We start from the raw sequence: 20,322 nt of genomic DNA, 5'->3' as shown, positions 1-20,322 counted from the left end.
TGAACTCAGTGATAACAATTTTTACTTCTTAAAGCTCTGCTTTCGCATTGCCTTGCATCATAATCCCAACTTTGACTCACAATAGACTCCAGACCTTTCCCTTTATCTGCTGCCAAATTTACATTCACAAGTCACTTCTGCTGACTTTCCCTTTCTGAATTGTCATCAAGGCTTTCAGTTTTGACATAACTATTTTCATTCACACACTATCTATGATGCATTGCATTGACATTAATAAGTTCAAGCCTGCTGTAATATCTTTCAATGGAACTTAAGTTAGAACTGTTTCTACAGTGCAATACAGTCTTCTGTTCATAGCATCCAACTCAATCTGTACTTGGTTCAGTCCACTCAGCCGTTCTGCAAATAGCAAGGGTCTTGTAGACATTGAGCTCATCCCCAGAACTTGCCCAGTCTCAACTTGTCTATTTCTGTCATCTTTGCCTGACCCGATCAATCATTATAGCAACCTGTGCTGAGCCTATTGCTTCTCATTGTTATATGGGCTCTTCTAGCTGTTTGTGAACTCTTCTAGCTTGAGTGGCTCTGTCATACTGTTCAAATGGATTATAGACTCTTTTGCTGAAGTGTCTGCTATTGTGAATCGTCTCGTTCTTTTTGAAGCTGCTGTCAGTGACCCCCTGACTCAGACTGCTTGTAATGGATTCATAGAGACACAGAGTTGTACAGCACAAAAACAGGCCCGTCACGTCCATGCCGACATTATTGTCCGTCTACACCAATCCCATTTGCCTAAACACATTAGGACCATATCCTTCTATGATTTGCTTGCTTAAGTGTCTGTCTAACTGCCTCATAAACATGGTAAATGTATCTGATTCCACCACCTTCTCTGGTTCCATGTTCTGCAATATCAACCATTATGTGTGTAAAAAACCTACCCCTAAGGTCCCCTTTAAATCCCCAACCCCTCACCTTTAAATTATGCCCTTCTTGTTTTTGATACCCCTACCATGGGAAAAAGATTTTGTCCATCTAGCCTATCTATGCCTCTCATAATCTTGCATACTCCTATCAGCATCCTCTCAAACTCCTTTGCTCCAGGAAAAACAAACCCAGTCTATTTAATGTCTCCAAAACTAGAGTCCTCCAATCCAGGCAACATACTGGCAAATCTCCTCTGCACCCTCTCCAGTGGAACCACATCCTTCCTATACTGTGGTGACCAGAACTGCACACATTCTGTCTGTTGTTAACTCTGATCAAAACCATATTTCCTCTGGGACCCTTTACCCTGGTCTAATTCTCCGAACAACTGCAACTACTTCTTGCCATCTACAGAAGGAAATCCAAAAGCTTGAATGGCAGAAGAACGGAAGTCATTTACCCTCACCTTAACCATCTTCTTATACTGGTTGAGCCTTAAACTAAAGAAAAATTGTTATAACCCACAGAAGATTTTCGTGGAAGTCATTTGGATATTTGGAAGTTGCTGTAACAACAGCACAGCTTGCATTATCAAATCATGGAGTTATTACAGCACAAAAGGAGGCCATTCAGTCCATCGAGTTCACGTTGTCTACTCGTAGGGCAGCCACGTTGCCTCACTCTTTCCCCAAGGTCTGCAAACAATTTTTCTTTGTGTCTATCCAATTCTCTCTTAAAAGTCCCATTTGATTCTGTTTCCACTATTCTTCCAAGCAGTGAGTTTCCAATCATAACTACTCTTTACATGCCCCATGAATTTTTTGCCCATGTTGCAATTTTATGCCCAAAATTTAAATTTTTGCTCACTAATCCTTAGCTCATTTACAAATGGGAACAGTTTTCCTCTCTTTGCTTTATCTAAACCAGTCATGATTTTGTTAACTCTAAATTTTAAATTACAATGTAAAATATTAAATGGGACATCTCAGACTATCAATTTAAGCCCTTTAAGAATACGAATTACTTACAAATCATAATTAAGCTAATGTATTCAGAACAGAGAGAGCGAGAGTAAAGTCTGAAAATTCTTGCTTGTCAGCAGAAAGGGTGGGATTATAGGCTTGCAGTTCCCAGGAAATGTCATATTTTACCTGATATGTGTAAAATATAGATCTATCAAATGTTATGAAGCAGACTGCGGGAATTAGATTAGTTGGAAGTAATGTGCACAATCATACAATAAAGCTGGCTGTGAATGTAATATGTAACATGGCATTATGAACTTCTTAGGAATTTTAAATAATACTGCAAATAAAAATAAAGAATTATTATGTAATTTTCCTTTGTCATTATTTATTTTTTGGTAATATAGTGAAGTCTCACTTCTAATTTGCTTGCAACCCAAAAAATGTGTTAATTGTGCCAAGTGAGATGATGATAATAAAACAGCTGTCACTCCCACAGAATGGCTCCCTGAGGAAAGTGTTTGATTAGAATTTTAAGAACTATTATGTCATAATTATTCATTTGTTTGCAGTGTCTGTTACTACGATTTTGTAAACATTATGATTATATTACCAATTTAAAGGAATGCGCTATTCCTTGGAGAGCTGCAGGTATAACCATGCATCTGGCTTGTAAACTGCAGGGAATTGAAGTCAAAGGAAAATATCTATGATTACACTGTCCCCAAACTGTGAAGCACTGCAGTCAAGACTATAAAATTAAACATCCCTATTTAGTCTTTTTACCTCTTTGTGTAAAAACTACAGTAAATGCCAACTTCATGGCATTAAGTTTGTCTACTTTAATGTGAGAAGTATCAGTAACAAGGGTAATGAACTTAAAGCATGGGTAAGTACATGGAACTATGATGTGGTGGCCATTACAGAGACTTGGCTGTCACAAGGGCAGGAATGGCTACTGGATATTCCAGGGTTTAGATGTTTCAAAAGGGACAGGGATGGAAGTAAAAAAGGTGGGGAAGTGGCTTTACTGTTCAGGGACAGTATCACAGCTGTAGAAAGGGAGGATGTCCTGGAGGGATCGTCTACTGAGTCAGTGTGGGTGGAAGTCAGAAACAGGAAGGGAGCAATCACTCTATTGGGAGTATTCTACAGGCCACCACCCCCCCCCCCCCCGAGTAACAGCAGAGATACTGAGGAGTAGATCGGGAGGCAGATTTTGGAGAGGTGCAAAAATAACAGGGTTGTTGTCATGGATGATTTCAACTTTCCTAATATTGACTGGCACCTCCTTAGCGTAAAGGGGATAGATGGGGCAGAGTTTGTTAGGTGTGTCCAGGATGGATTCCTGACACAGTATGTGGACAGGCCGACTAGAGGAGAGGCCATACTGGACCTGGTACTAGGAAATGAGCCGGATCAGGTTTCAGATCTCTCGGTGGGAGAGCATTTTGGAGACAGTGACCATAACTCCTTGACCTTTACCATAGCCTTGGAGAGGGATAGGAGCAGACGATATGGGAAAGTATTTAATTGGGGGAGGGGGAATTATGATGCAATTAGGCAGGAGCTTGGGAGTGTAAATTGGGAACAGATATTCTTGGGGAAGTGCACAATGGAAATGTGGAGGTTGTTTAGGGACTACTTGCACGGTGTTCTGAATAGGTTTGTCCCATTGAGACAGGGTAAGGATGGTAGAGTGAAGGAAACATGGTTGACATAGTATATCTTGTTAAGAGGAAGAAAGAAGCTTACCTAAGGTTTAGAAAGCAAGAATCAGACAGGGCTCTTGAGAGTTACAAGGTAACCAGGAGGGAGCTTAAGAATGGACTTAGGAGAGCAAGAAGGGGGCATGAGAAGGCCTTGGCGAGTAGGATTAAGGAAAACCCCAAGGCGTTCTACACATATACGAGGAATAGGAGGATAACTAGAGTGAGGGTAGGACCGATCAGGGATTAAAGAGGAAACATGTGCCTGGAGTCGGAAGAGTTAGGGGAGGTCCTTAATGAATACTTTGCTTCAGTATTCACCAGTGAGAGAGATCTTGATGTTTGTGAGGATGGCATACAACAGGATGATATGCTAAGGCATGTCAACGTGAGGAAAGAGGATGTGCTGGAACCTTTGAAAAACATTAGGATAGTTAAGTCACTGGGGCCAGACGGGATATACCCAAGGTTATTATGGGAAGCAAGGGAAGAGATTGCTGCACCTTTGGCGATGATCTTTGCGTCCTTACTAGCCACAGTAGTGCCAGAAGAAAGGGAGTAGGGATAACCATGGGAATTACAGGCCAGTGAGTCCTACTTCAGTGGTGGGCAAATTACTGAAGAAGATTCTTGGAGAAGATTTGAGGATTTATGGGCATTTGGAGAAGCATAGGCTGATTAGGGACAGTCAGCATGGCTTTCCAAGGGGAAGGCCATGCCTCACAAACCTGATTGAATTCTTTGATGATGTGACAAAGCACATTGATGAAGGTCGAGCAGTGGATGTGGTGTACATGGATTTCAAAAAGGCATTTGATAAGGTTCCTCATGGAAGGCTCATTCAGAAAGTCAGGAGGCATGGGATCAAGGGAAACTTGGCTGCTTGGATTCAGAATTGGCCCACCCATAGAAGATAGAGGGTGGTTGTAGACGGAGCATATTCTGACTGGAGGTCAGTGACCAGTGGTGTTCCACAGGGATCTGTTCTGGGACCCCTGCTCTTTGTGATTTTTATAAATTACTTGGATGAGGATGTGGAATGGTGGATTAGTAAGTTTGTAGATGACACGAAGGGTGGTGGTGTAGTAGATAGTGTAGAAGGTTGCTGTAGGTTACAATAGGATATTGATAGGATGCAGAGCTGGGCTGAGAAGTGGCAGAGTTCAACCTGGAAAAGTGTGAAGTGACACACTTCGGGAGATCGAATTTGAAGGCAGAATACAAGGTTAATGGCAGGACTCCTAGCAGTGTGGAGGAACAGAGGGACCTTGGGGTCCACATCCGTAGATTCCCTCACAGTTGCCATGCAGGTTGATAGGGTTGTTAAGAAGGCGTATGGTGTGTTGACTTTCATTATTTGGGGTATTGGGTTCAAGAGCTTTGAGGTAATGTTGCAGCTCTATAAAACTCTGGTTAGACCACACGTGGAATATTGTGTTCAGTTCTGGTTGCCTCATTATAGGAAGGATAAGGAAGCTTTAGAGAGAGTGCAGAGGAGATTTACCAGGATGCTGCCTGGATTGGAGAGCATGTCTTATGAGGATAGGTTGAGCGAGCTAGGGCTTTTCTCTTTGGAGCGAAGGAGGATGAGAGGTGACTTGACAGAGGTGTACAAGATGATAAGAGGCATTGATCGAGTGGACAGTCAGAGACTTTTTCCCAAGGCGAAAATAGCTAACACGAGGGGGCATAATTTTAAGGTAATTGGAAGAAGGTATAAGGGGGATTCAGAGGTAAGTTTTTTACACAGAGAGTGGTGGGTGCATGGAATGCACTGCCGGCAATAGTGGTGGAGGCAGATACATTAGGAACATCTAAGAGACTCTTAGGCACATGAATGATAGAAAAATGGAGAGCTATGTGGAAGGGAAGGGTTAGATAGATCTTAGAGCAGGATAAAATGTCAGCACAACATCTTGGGCTAAAGGGCCTGTACAGTGCTGTAATGTTCTATGTTCTATGTTCTTTATTTTCCACAAATTTCTAATAGTGAAAATTGCATGGATAAATATCTTAATTTATAGCATTTCATTAGCTGTATTACAGATAGTTCTTAAAAGTGTATATATAAAAATTGCATGCATTTTTTAAAAAAACCTTAGTTTGCTCCCATAACCATACTTATTTATAAATTAGAGCAGTAAAATATAATGCATTTATCCAACATTCTCCTTCTGCTAACTTAAGGAAAGAAAAATACACATGGTGTAATAATACACTATTTTAGTTGCAGTCAAAATATTTTTAAAATCTATCTAATTGAAATTAATAGCAAAGTAATCTCAAGCAATTATATTAAATGTTTGCACATCATTATCTCACATGGTACTTGGTGCTCATAGGGTACATTTTGTGATTAATTGTCATTAACTGTTATTAATTATGTGATCAAAAACACCAAGCCTGCTCTGCCAACGTATACCTCTGTTTTGTGGAGTTTTGCACCAGGAACACAGGATACAAACTTCCACCTTATTTTGTTAGATTCATGGAGAGACGCAGCATGGAAAAAGTAACTTCAGTCTACCGAGTCCACACTGACCATCAACCACCCATTTACTCTAATTCGACATTGATCCCATTTTTTATTCTTCCCCCATACCCCTTAACATCCTCCAGATTCTACCACTAACCCACACATGAGGGGCAGTTTACAGTGGCCAATTAACCTACCAACTTTCACATCTTTGGGATCTGGCAGAAAATTGGAGCACCCAGAGGAAACCCTCATGGTCACAGGTAGAATGTGCAAACTCCACACAGACAGAACCCAAGGTGATGATTGAACCCAGTTCTCTGACACATTGAGGCAGCGGCTCTATTAGCTGCACCACTGTGCTGCCAAAGCAGGCTCAAGCTGAACGACGAGGCTGGCAGCAGAGGGCATCTTGTGTTAGCCAGTAATTGAATCTCCCATATGGCAGGCAAGGATTCCATCCTTCAGCCACCAATGCTGACTAATTTTGTCTGCTGTGAATTGATAACATCATATTTCAGAATCAGAATCAGATTTATTATCACCGACATATGTTGTGAAATTTGTTGTTTTGTGGCAGCAGTACAGTGCAAGACATAAAGACATAAAATTACTATAAGTTACAAAAATAAATAATTAGTGCAAAAGAGGAATAATGAGGTAGTGTTGATGAGGTCATGGACCCTTCAGAAATTTGATGGTGGAGGGGAAGAAGCTGTTCCTGAAACATTGACTGTGGGTCTTCAGGCTCCTGTACCTCCTCCCCGATGGTAGTAACAAGAAGAGGGCATGTGCCAGATGGTGAGGGTCCTTAATGATGGATGCCACCTTCTTGAGGCATCGCCTCTTAAAGATATCCTCAATGGCGGGGAGGGTTGTGCCCATGCTGGAGCTGGCTGAGTCTACAACCCTCATTCCTGCACATTGGAGCCTCCATACCATGTGGTGATACAACCAGTCAGAATGCTCTCCACTGTACATCTCAACTTTTTTCGAATCCCTGTTGCATGGATCAATTTGCAAACCTGACACTATTATATAAATAGCTTGGGGGTGTTTCCCAGACTCACTCACCTCACTCTCTCTCCAGGTTCTTGCTAACCTGTACTGAACATAAAATGGTTGATGTAATACTAGAGAAACAAAGGACTGCAGGTACTGTAATCTAGATGAAAAAACAACAAGATGCTGAAGGAACTCAGCAGGTCAGGCAGCATCGGGCAGAAAAGCAGAAGGTCAACGTTTCAGGTCAGGACCCTTCTTCAGGACATATTTGAGCCAAAATTTCCAAAATAACAAGTATAATGGTGTGACTAACACTACATAACTTCATCTTTCAGAAGTTATTTTCCACCTCTTTACTCAGTGGTTGGTGACTAATTATCAGTGACATAGTTTCCAGTACCTTTGCTCACACAAATGCAATGCTTTCATTGATTAGCTGCACTTTCTAAGCTGATTAAAAATCAAGTACTCCAGCAAACTCAACTCAAAATTACTTTTGATTTTCACATCATCAACATCTCATCACTATGTGTCCCCATTTTTCCATCTGTCAATGTTTTGATTTCCCTCTTTTTATGTCATAAAGTCATACAGCACAGGAACAGGACTTATGGCCCACCAAGTATGTGCTGCTGAATTTGCCTGGGCATTTCTCAGCATTATCCATCTTGGCATACCTGACAATGTCAGTAAAACTAAAGAACTGATTATTGACCAGGAAGGAGGGCGAACATGCACCAGTCTACATTGGTGGATCAGTGGTGGAGAGGGTCAGCGGCTTTAAATTCCTAGGCATTAACATATCAGATAACCTGTCCTGGGCCCAGCACATAGATGCAGTCACAAGGAAAGCATGCCAGTGTCTTTACTTTCTTAGAAGGTTAAGGAGGTTCAGCATGTCACCAGACAATCTAACAAACTTCTACAGATGTACTGTTGAAAGTATCCTGCCTGACTGGTTGCATCAGGGTCTGGTATGGCAATTCGAATGCGCAGGAATGTAAGAAGCTGCAGAGAGTAGTGGACTCAGCCCAATACATCATGGCCTAATCCCTCCTCACCATTGAAAGTTTCTACATGACAGACAAAAGCACATGAAGTACCCACAAGTGAAAATCAGCTGACAAATGAAGGGAAGTTCTAAGTTGTGTATTTTATAATCAAGAAGGCCACATCTATCAAAGATTCCCACTGTCCGGGCCATGCTATCTTCTTGCAGCTACCATTGGGTCCCACACTACCAGGTTCAAGAACAGCTACTTCCTTTCAACCATTTGGTTCTTGTACAAACCTGCACAACCCCAATCACTACACTATAGCAACGCTATGACCACTTTGATCACTTTGCACTAAAATGGACTTTATTTTGTTCTAATTGTGTTCTTTCTTGTATATTTTTGTATAATTTATGTTTAATTTATGTTGTGTTTGTGAATGTTGTGTCCCTAATGCCATCAGGGAGGAGGTACAGGAGACTGAAGATCCAAACACAATGATCCAGGAACAGCTCCTTCCCCTCCACCATCAGATTTCTGAATGATCCATGAACCCATGAACATTACCTCATTATTCCTTTTTGTTTGCACTGTTTATTTATTTTTGTAATTTATAAATTTTTATGTCTTTGCACTGTACTGCTGCTGCAAAACAACAAATTTGCAGTGATAATAAATCTGATTCTGATTCTCATGTGCCTGTGATGTTGCTGCAAGTTTTTCATTGCACCTGTGCATACATGCACTTGTGCATATGACAATAAACTCGACTTTGACTGTGATTTCGACTTTGATTTGCCTGGTAACAGACGTACATATAATGACATCATCTGATGCACAACAGCCATTTCCACATTTAACAATAAAAATTGGCTCTTAAAGGTACAACCTATTGCTTGTATTTTCTACTGACAATGAAACAGGGATCACTTGCCTAGATGAGTGGAGTAGGGTTTCAAGAAGACAGCTCACCACCACCTTCTCAAGGACAAGTAGAGATGAGCAATAATTGCTGGCTTCGACAGAGACATCCAAATCCCAAAAGTAAATTCAAACAAAGAGATGCAAATCAAAGGGTGCTCATGGGGTCATGTTTTGCATGCAACTTCTGCCAGATTGATTTTTCTAAGCTCCAATTTAGTCCATAAACATCACTAACAACAATTTCAACAGCATACTATATATCTCAGTGGAAAATAACTTGCTGTTGCTTGGGGCAACTTGTGGCGTGAAAGTGGATTGGGCAGATCTCAGTACATTTGTAGGACCCAGGATACCCAAAGGGTAGTACAGTCAAAGGTAAGATCTAACACTACGGGTCGACATGCCCTTTGTTCTCTTTCCTGAGAGATACTGACTCCAAAGAGTAGAAAGGGCAAAACTCTCCTGTTGTACCAACAAACAATCTGCTGGAGGAAACTCAGTGGGTCGAGTGGGGGGAAAGGAATTGCCAACATGTCGATGTCCTGATGCAGGGATTCAAACCCAAGACCTTGAATTTGTTTGTTGCTCCAGATTCCAGCATCTTCAGTTTTTTGTAACGTTTTGGACTGTTCTTAACCTGCTTAAAATTCATTAACTTCACACAAACCTCCAACTTCTTGTTTTTATTTATTTTTCAGCATCCTAGCATCTCTGGTAAGGTCAACATTTATTTTCCATCCTTAATTTCCCTTGAGAATTGTGCTGTTTGGGAGGAAGTTCCAGGATTTAGACTCAGCAAAGATGAAGTACTGGAGATATATTTCCAAATCAGGATGGTGCAACTTTGAGGGGAACTGTTCTATTGGTCCTTCCACCACATGGTGAAATCTCCCACTGATCTAATACAGAAAATATCTACCATTTCAATATCCAGCATGGTCCACTATAACCTATCAGCTTAAACAATTTGTTGATCATTACTATAGAATTGTTACTGGTGCAATATACGTTTATTGACAGTGGTTGATGTGTAGTTGACTGCACAGGACAGGATTAGATGAAGATGACCGATTTTAAAAAAATGCATTGAAGTCTGTCTTAATACATAGCACCATTTCATTAATGATTTATTTCATCTGTTTTTGGAAATAAAACAAAATGGACAGTAATCATGAAACAACTGCATTTATTGATCTACAATAGCTGGCACCAATGCATCATGCTGTTAAATTAAGAACAACTTTCCATTAATAAATATTTTGTTTCAGTTCATTCTTGTTATTGGGACAGTAAAATCCAACAGGGAACAAGATATTTATCATATGAATAGCTTTATGCATTAACTTTACATGGAACTTAATTGAAGCTTTTATACTGAGAATATAAAATAATACAAGGTTATCATTCTATTCCTTCTCTCATTATCCAACTTACCTTCTGTGCTAATTAATTTATTACATGTAACTAGATTTGACATCTTTTGTTACTTTGGCTTGGGAATCACTTGAGCTCATTTGAAAAAAATAAGGGAGCATGTTATGATCACACACTCTCAGCGTGGAGGTACATTGGTTAGCAGGGTGTGTCAGTAAATGTTGTGGAACTAAGTATGACCACAAATTCATGAGTGTGACTTGCAATGAGGATAACAGTAATGTTGCCTGTGCTCACTGTTACAATAGATGAAACCTGTGTAACCGCTGGAGTATGCACATGCAAATTTAAATGCAGGAACCTAGAGGGTGCGGTTGGTGATTCCCTCCTCCCCAAGGTTGTTTCACAGATTTCCCAAGCAAAATCTGCAGGAATTATTGAACTGACAGCAATTTAAAGGTGCAGAAATTTGCCCTTTGTTGTATGTTCTAACACACAACATGTACATTGAATTTCCCTTCAGAAACTGGTTGCAATCTCTTCAGTGGAACCAAGCATTGGAGCATGGTTTGCATAAGCAAGATTTTTAAGAACTATTTTCACTGTAAACAAGATGTTACACCTTTTTGCTTGAGTTGCCATTAAGATTTTAATTGCATCATTTCTGCTTACTAACCTCTGTAGGGCTAATTTTGTACGACTGGATTGTCATTCCCTCAGAGAAATATTTCAAAATTCCATACTGTCTAAAATAATAAAAATGTTTAATGATAGTCATTGAGTCATCAAGTTATCCAGCATGGAAAACAGGCCCTTTGGCCCATCTGGTCTATGTCGACCAAGATGCCCATCCAAGCTAGTCCTAATTGCCCGCGTTTGGCCCATATCCTTCTAAACCTTTCCTTTCCATGTACCTGTCCAACTGGTTTTTAAAAGTTGTTATTGTTCCTGCCTCAGCCTCTTCCTCTGGCAGTTTATTCCATATACATACCATCACTGTGTACAAAAGTTGCCCTGCAAGTTCTTATTAAATCTCTCTCCTCTCACCCTAAATCTATGCCCTCTAGTTCTTTATTCCTCAGCGATGGGAAAAAGACCGAGTGCATTCACTCTGTCTATGCCCCTCATGATTTTATAGACCTCTATAAGATCACCTCTCAATCTTTTCTGCTTTCTTTCCAATTCAATAGCATCTTTCTTTAGCACAGTGACCAAAACTGAATTCATTACTCCAAGAGCAAGCTCACCAGCATCTTTCACAACTGCATCATAACCTCCCAACTTCTATACTCGATGCCCTGATTGATGAAGGCCGATGTGCCAAAGTCTTTTTCACCACCTTATCTACCTGTGACTCCACTTCCAGAGAACTATATACCTGAAGTCCAAGGTCCCTCTGTTCTTAAACACCGCCCCCCCCCCGCCCCCCCCACCGGACCCTACAATTTACTGTGAAAATCCTATCTTGACTTTCCGAAATGCAATGCCTCACAATTATCTGAAATAAACTCCATTTGCCATTTCTAGGCCCACTGACCCAGCTGATCAAGATCCCCCTGTAATTTTTGATAACCTTCTTCACTGACAGTGATACCATCTATTTTAGTGTCATCTGCAAGCTTACTAACAATGTCTTATATATTCTCATCCAAATCATTGATCATAGATGACAAACAATTTTTTTTGATTTTGGAATCTCAGCTTTTACCTTAACCTCACACACATTTAATCACTTTAAAGTTTCAAAATGCTTAAAAAGTTACTTAAAAATTATTCTCTTTATTTCTGGGTTTGTTTTCTATACAAACTTTTTAATAAGATTGGCTGCTGAGCATAACTAGTGACATCACTATTACTGGATGCTAGAAATCCCCTCAGACTGCTTCCTGACAGCAACTAATATTTGGGGAAAAAATCACGTCACAGGGATCTCCAGATCTTTGTGGGTGATTTTTCATAATATCAGCACTAAGCACTGTAATTTCACAGCTGATTGTAAAATACACAACTCAGAACTTCCCTTCATTTGACAGCTGATTTTCACTTGTGGGTATTTTATGTGCAGAGATTATCTCTCAGAAAAGCAGATAACTGCTTTTGTCCATCATGTGAAACCAGGGACTGCAAAATGCCCTTTTCCATCTCTAGGAATAAAAATTGAACTACTTATTCACTAGCCCCCATTTTTGCAAAGTCAAAATTAACCCCAAGGCGTTGAACCAACACAGTAAATGTTTTTTTTTATTTTGATGCAACCTCTAGCTCATTCATCCCTTCATTTTTCTCCAATTTTCTTACATATGAGTGCAATTCCGCAGCAGCTTGTTGTCCACTGATAACTATGATACCGGACAGTGAATTATGGAAGTTTATTCAGCTGTCTGGTCTAATATTTACCTAACTTTCCACCTTCATTCTCTTAATAACAGTCTGACTGAATTTTCCTCTCCCTAGACTAGAGATCATGCAACTCACCTACTGCTAGTGGCTCTAAGATCAATGGCCCAAGAATTCAATCTTGTCTCCCTACTCTTGGGCAAAAGGCTCAATTACATACTTCCTTATCAGCTGAGTCATCTACAGAAATCTGTAACTCCTTAAATATTGGCAGATACGTGCTACCGTAAGCATAGAATTTCAGTTACCAAAGTTTGTACTAAAATACCTACATTTATTTTAATTGCTTACAGATGTGTATTCACTGGCAAGCCCACTATTTGTTGTCCATCCCTACTTGCCTCTGGAACCAAATGGCTTGCAAGGCCACTTCAAAATCCATTAAGAGTCAATCATTTTGTTGGCCAGACCAGTTAAGGATGGCAGATCAAGTCAAGTCAAGTTTATTGCCATATGCACAAGTACAGTGAGGTACAGATACAATGAAAAACTTGCTTGCAGTAGCATCACAAGCACGTAGGTACAGACAACATACAGAATATAAATTATGCATAAATTATACATAAACTTAAACCATACAATGAAAAAAAGACCATGAAAAGCAAGACAGTGCAAAAGAAAAGACACAATCAAAGAAAAGTCCATGGAGGTGCAAGAGGTGGTCCGCAGCGTTCCATTACTGAGGTAGGGTTAGAGTTGTGCAGGTAGTTTCAAGAACCTGATGGTTGTGGGAAAGTAGCTGTTCCTGAACCTGGTGGTGTGAGACTTCAGGCTTCTGTACCTCCTGCCTGATGGCAGAAGCGAGAAGAGGGCATGACCCAGATGGTGGGGATCCTTAATGATAGATGCCGCCTTGTTTACCTTCAGGTTTACTTCTCTGAAGGATATCAGTTAAGCAAAAGAATTTTTATGACAATCTGACAATCATTGTCACCGTTACTGTTTATTTCAGATTTATTTACCTATTTTAATGTGAATTCCCCAGCTGTCACAATCAGGTTCATAATTTCAGAAAATCATGCTGACATTCCCTGATTACTTTGAGTTTTTCTAAGTGGGTTGCTATAATGTCTTTAACAATTTCTGAATGACAGATGTTAAGCTGACTGTAGAACCCTGCTTTCTGCCTGCCTCCCTTTTTGAATAAAGGAATTACATTTGCTATTTTCCCATCATCTAATGGAACCTTTCCCGAATGAAATGAACTTTGGAAAATTGAAACCAATGCATCAACTATCTCACGAGCTATTTATTGCTCTGGGATGTAGTCCATCAGAACCTAGGGATCTGTCAGCTCACAGCATTTACTCAGTACTCCTTCCTTGGTGCTTATTATTTTCCTAAGTTCCTTCCTCCCTCCCAATTCCTGATTTACAGCTATTTCTGGGTAATACTTGTATCCTCTACAATGAATATTAATGCAAAATACCTGTTTAATTCATCTGCATCGACTTTAGATTCTTTTCCTTGCTGTTTTGAATAATCAATACATTGCAACAGTGTTGGGCAAATGTCAATTGCTAACATTTGATTTTAATTGCTTAATCTCCCTGGACAAAAGATCATGCAATGCACCTACTGTGAGTTCTTTGGAGAAGGAACATATGCTGTGAATAAAGGGGAACCAGTGGATGTAACATACTTAGATTGCAGAAGGCATTTGAGAAGGTGCTACGTTATTGCAGAAAAGAACCTCATGGTGTAGGAGGTAATATATTGGGATGGTTGGATGATTGGCTGGCTAACAGGAAACAGAATGATACCTGGGAGCCAAAGATTATGTTGTAGGGAGGGTTAGATTCCCTGAGATTCAGAAGAGAAAGTGGTAATTTTATCAAAATTTTCAAAATGTTAAAGGCTTTATAGAGAAGAAAAATATTTATAATGGTTGTCTTGGACTTGGGATTATAAAAATTAGAGCCAAACCTATTGATGTTGGTCAGTTCTTAGTTTTACATCTGAGATTTAATGATATTCAAAGATATTAAGGAATATCAGGCAAAAATGGAGGACAGACTAATGATCAAATGGCAGGATAGGCTTCAGGGGCTAAATAGCCAAAGCCTGTTCCTGTGTTCCTTGTTCCTAATTCCTATGTGGCAGGCAGTGGTAGAATAATGATTATGTTACAGGACCTAGAATCCCAAAGACTAATAGTTTGGGGATATGAAGTTAACTTTTTGACACAGTGGCTAGTGGATTTAAATTCTATTAAGTAACTATGTTGTGTCAGTAATCAGTATTGGATTATTTTCAATATCAATCTAGTTCATTAATCTCCTTCAGGATGTAGAAGTTTCAGGGAAGGACATCTGCTTTTCTTAAGTGCTCTAATCCATATTTGACACCATATTCCCATTGCAGTTGATACAGCAAATGGCAATACTTGCCGGCTTGCTTGTGACTCTAGAATTCACTGAATGAGAGTCATTTACAAAAAAGTTGGGTGGATCTCTGGTAATGAAAGTCCAAGTTGTAAGTATTCTTACTTTATAATTGTTTATAATAAATACTTTATAACAATAGGTCATGTATTTTACAAAGATAAATTTAACAAGAAAGATTGATACTATAAATTTGATCTCATTTGAAGGATGGAATTAAGGAGTAAAGTTTTAACTAGCATTTCTCACTGAAAGAAGTTTGATCTGGCTATATTGGTGAACTAAAATGATTTTAAAAACATCAATCAGGTACTTATTTAAAGAAAGAACAGGAAGATTCCAAGGGTAACATGTATATATAATATGTTAATATTATTAATGTAAAACTATTTAATGAATCAATTTATCATGTATTTTGATTCATAGCTGAAGAAATAGTATCATACAGATTATTAATCTTGATATAAAAAGTGAACAATTTACATGTTTGAATAGCATCTTTCCATTATATTAACCATTTAAATGTAAAGATGTTAAATCATGTATTAATGTAACAGTCATATGAACATGTTAAATGATAAACTATTAAATTCATATATAATTTCTGGGCTGATGTCATTCTTGTGAAAAATATCTGGTTGTTTATTTCAGCTGCAAGATGTTCCTGTTAATTACAGCTCTTCAATTGTATTATTCCACATGTGTAATTCAATAGTTCATGAGCATATAATTGTTGGTCAGATGTGTACAACACTCGGCTACTATAATTCTGACTGTATTCTGGATAATCAATGACTCAGCCTACATTGAGTTGACTGCACTGTGGAACATTAGAGTATTATTGAAAGTTGAAAGTTCTAAATGTGATTCTAAGCTATATCAAAATTACGAGTTTGGATTTCAATCACATTTAGGTAACTTTCTTCAAATGGATCAATATTGCTATTTAAATCACCAATTTTAGTTAGATCTCTTTTGACTAAATCTTGGAGAAACAGCTATAGAAGTGGTGCGCCAAGGGTTCCTTCAAAAAGTCAGCACAATAAATTAAATTGTCTCTCTCTGTTTTGTATGCCTCATGAATCTACAAAGGTATTAATGTTTTTTTGTTGAAAATCCAAGTCATTATCAATATATTAATAACTAGCAATTAAGTTGAATTAATAAATAAAGTGGAATACAGATTCTATTGCATAAGCTTTTTTCTGCACTATGCAAAAGATTGAAAGCTGAAAATTAATCATGAAATACTGTTCACACCTGCTTGTCTAATTAAAGCCAGAGAGTCATACAGTACATAATCAGACCCTTTGGCCCATCCTGTCCATGCTGACCATTACGTACCTATCTATACTAACTGTGCACTGTGAAGTTGTTCTTTGTACATGTGAGTCTGCAACACTGAAGTGTACTTGTGTGCTAATGAAGTGTGGGCTCGAATGGAAAAGCAGTCCATAAAAGGAGGAAGAAGGTATATTAATTGTAGGTGAAATGACATATCCTTACTTGAACCTCTGCTGGGGAGAGCATTATTCAAGATGACTGTAGAATCATCTCAGGTAAACCACATACCTCCAATACTGCAAATAGAAGCCTCTAGATTCTTTCGGTGGTGGGAAATTGGAGAGGAGGTACGTAACCATCCTGATGTTTCTCCTGCAATTCCAACTCCAACCCTACAATATCTGATCACCCATCAGCGAAGTTAGGATGCCAGTCACTCACAGGAAAGGTAGTAAGAATAAGGTCCACTACTTTAGGTGATGGTTCCTGTTGAGAGCTATCACTGCAGGATCTCTTGCCATGACAGGGGACTGTGCTTGTATGTTTGTGCTTCTCCTGATGTTTTTGAAATTGTACAATGTTATAGTACACAAGGATAACGAAGGAATGGAATAGGCATTGGTGATGTACATGGCTCGTTTTTGCATGTTAGGCACGTAAGAAAATTCCTCCCTGCAGCCCTGTAGGAAACTAGCATGGGTCATAGAACTGCAGAATCATAGGAATTTATGGTACAGGACATTCATGTCCATGTTGAGTGCCCAGAACAGTGCAATGTAGTATGTGTTTCTACAATGAATTATAATTTCCAGGGCAATATTTTTAATATCATTTATTCAAAGTTATCTTTTCTTCTGATAGTATTATTTAACTAGTTAGACATCATCTGACATGACAGTGGTAGGTGGCTGGAATGCACTGCCAGGGGTAGTAGTGGAAGCAGATATGCCATATGCACTTGCATTCAAGAGACTTTTAGATAGACATGTGAATATGCAGGGAATGCAGGGATATGGATCATGTGCAAGCAGAATGGATTAGTTTAATTTGGCATCAAGCTCAGCATAGACATCATGGGCTGTAGGGCCTGTTCCTGTGCTGTACTGTTCTATGTTCTGTGGGTATGGTTGTACTTCCTACAAGTAAACAGAACTCATTAGATTCATATCCTTGCAATGCTTTGCCTATTCGAGTACCTGTTGAAATGCTTTTTAAATAAGATGATTGTTTCTGACTCCGCCACCTCCTCTTGCAGTGCATTCCAGATACCAACCACTCTCTGTGTAAAAAAAAAATCCTTTCAAACTTTTTCCTCTCACCTTAGATCTGTGGTGTCTTGGTTTTGACAGACTTACTATGGGAAAAAGATTCTGACTATCTACCCTATCTATGCTTCTTAAAAAGTTGTATACCTTTATCAGATCACCCCTCAGCCTCCTTTGCTCCAGGGTTAACAAATCCAGTCTATTCAATCTCTCCTTATAATCCAGGCAATATCTTGGTGAATCTCCTCTGCACTCTCTACAGTGCAATCACACCCTTCCTATAGCGTAGCAACCAGAACTGTACACAGTACTCTAAGTGCATCCTAACAAGTGTCTTTTAAAGTTGCAATTTAACAACCCAACTCTTATATTCTACACCCTGATCTATGAAGGCAATCATGCCATATGTCTTCTTCAACCACCCCAATCTACCAGTCTTGCCATTTTCAGGAATTATGGACTTGAACCCAAGGTCTCTCTTTTCATGAATGAGTATATTTATAATGCATATTCACTGTAATTGCTGAGATACTTATTGCTGTTTAGTCAGGATTAATGGTGTTGGGGTGGTGGGGTGTGTGTGTGTGTGTGTGTGTGTGTATGTGGGGGGGGGGGGGGGGGGGGCGGCGGGGTGGAGATGCAGAACAGGAGCAATTTTTACTTCCAGAAGTAGATGTTTTGGAGTCAGAGGAGAAGTAAAAGTCACAATAATTGAAAATTCAACCCTGATGCAGATCTCAGATCTCACTTATGTTAAGTGGATCTGGGACATTGGGTAAGCAAACAATTCTCTCCCAGCAAGTGTGTTAACCATATCATATTTATCATATCATATTTTCCAACAACATAGGAGACCATTTAGCCTATTGAATCTGTGCTGGCTCTCAGAGCATTCCCATCATTACCCCGCTAATCTTCCTGTAACCTATTCTCTCTCAGGTGCTTATAAACTCCCTCCTCATTCTCCTGCCACCCACCTAGACCAAGGGCAATTTACAATAGCTAATTAATCTGTGATGCAGGAGGTCACAGGACACCAGGGGTAAACATACAGGGTCACAGGGAGAATGTGCAAACTCCACACAGACAAGACTGGAGGTGAGGATTGAACCAGGCTGTTGTGTTGTACAGCAACAACACTACCTGCTGCATTATTATGCCAGCCCATCCCATCCACAACCCACAGAAATCAAATAAAAGCATTGCATTTAGCGCCTTTTCCAGATTTAATTTTGGAAATCCAGCAGTTAAAGGGAGACAAGGACAGTTTTGTGAAAGAGGTAAATGTCTCCACAGCCTTGCTCCACACTCTTCCACCTCAGTGTGAAGACACATTTCTCTCTTCATCAGAGCAAATATGAGAAAAGCAGCATTGGCTTCTGAGTATCTACTGATTTACTGGATGTCTAGAAAACCAATTGTTCCTCCCCAGCAGCTGCATTGTATCTATCCAACATCATTCAGCTTCAGAGATGCATTATTGTGCTAGGGTAATATTAAAGTAATCATAGAAATGGACAATTCCTACTGCTGCTTAAAGTTGAAAAGCTTAAAAATAATTGCACCATCCATAATTATAATGTACAACAAGAACATATTGCAAACAACCAACCTCTTTTTAATATGAATTGCTGTGCACTTGATTGTTAATAGACCAGTAACAAATGTGATGAAAATTATTATTATTATTCTGACAAACTCTGCAATTAGAAAAAGGTAACCATACAATCCTTCTTCTTACTATGTGGTCCCTTGGGTTGAAGACAATTTGCCTTCACTCCAGTTCTGTGGCCCTGAGGTGGCTTTTGAGGGCAATGTGAGACTCCCAGATTTTGCCACAAACAAGGCAGGAGATACTTGGCAGGATGGACAAGTGGATAGTTTGTGAAATTCTTCTTCTGCCACTTCTGTTGGATTTCTGTGTGCTCCATTTCTACTCTGGGCAGTCACAGGCCACGAATACCCAAGAGTCAGCAGGGATATCGCATTTTTTTCAAGCAGGCTTTGAGACCATCCAGAACCTTTTCCTCTGCAGTCTCTTGTGTCTCTCTTTCCATCTGCTCACTTGCTCATGGAATTGTAGATCAGCAAATGCTCAATCTACTTGTTCATGGACTGCAGGGACAGTTTGTTGTTGTTATTTTACTAAGACCTTCATAATGATAGCTCTATTTCAAATTCCTTAGATAGTGGTTGCTGATATCTGTGGGAGTGATTGGGTGGATAACTAAGTTGAAAATGGTGTCTTGCTGGTAAAGGACACCATAAAACCGTGCTTGATTTGGGTATAAAGGGAAATCTTTTTCACTACAAAAGAATTGGCTAGAATTAGGCAATTGTTTTTGGAATGCTTCCATAAACAAAACTTTTTAGGGAAGTGTTCTCAAGAATGGGTTATTTTGTGGAACGCAAATCATTGTACTAATTTCTTCTTGAAAATAAACCTGTATTAGAGCTAAAATAAGCTTGGTTCAGGTCATATGATGCTAGAAATGACTTGAACCTTTTTCCATTATATATTTCTCCAGATGGTAGTTCAACGGAAGAATTGGATTCAAAATTCTTAAACACCATGGAACTTCAGTTTCATTAACAACAGCATATAATCCCAAAAGAAAAATGCTATTGAATTTTCATGAATCACCCCAAAAAATAT

Source organism: Pristis pectinata, chromosome 24 (assembly GCF_009764475.1).
Source record: "Pristis pectinata isolate sPriPec2 chromosome 24, sPriPec2.1.pri, whole genome shotgun sequence".
NCBI classification, from domain to species: Eukaryota; Metazoa; Chordata; class Chondrichthyes; order Rhinopristiformes; family Pristidae; genus Pristis; species Pristis pectinata.
The sequence above is the reverse complement of the archived record's forward strand: the minus strand, read 5'-3'. Positions refer to the sequence as shown.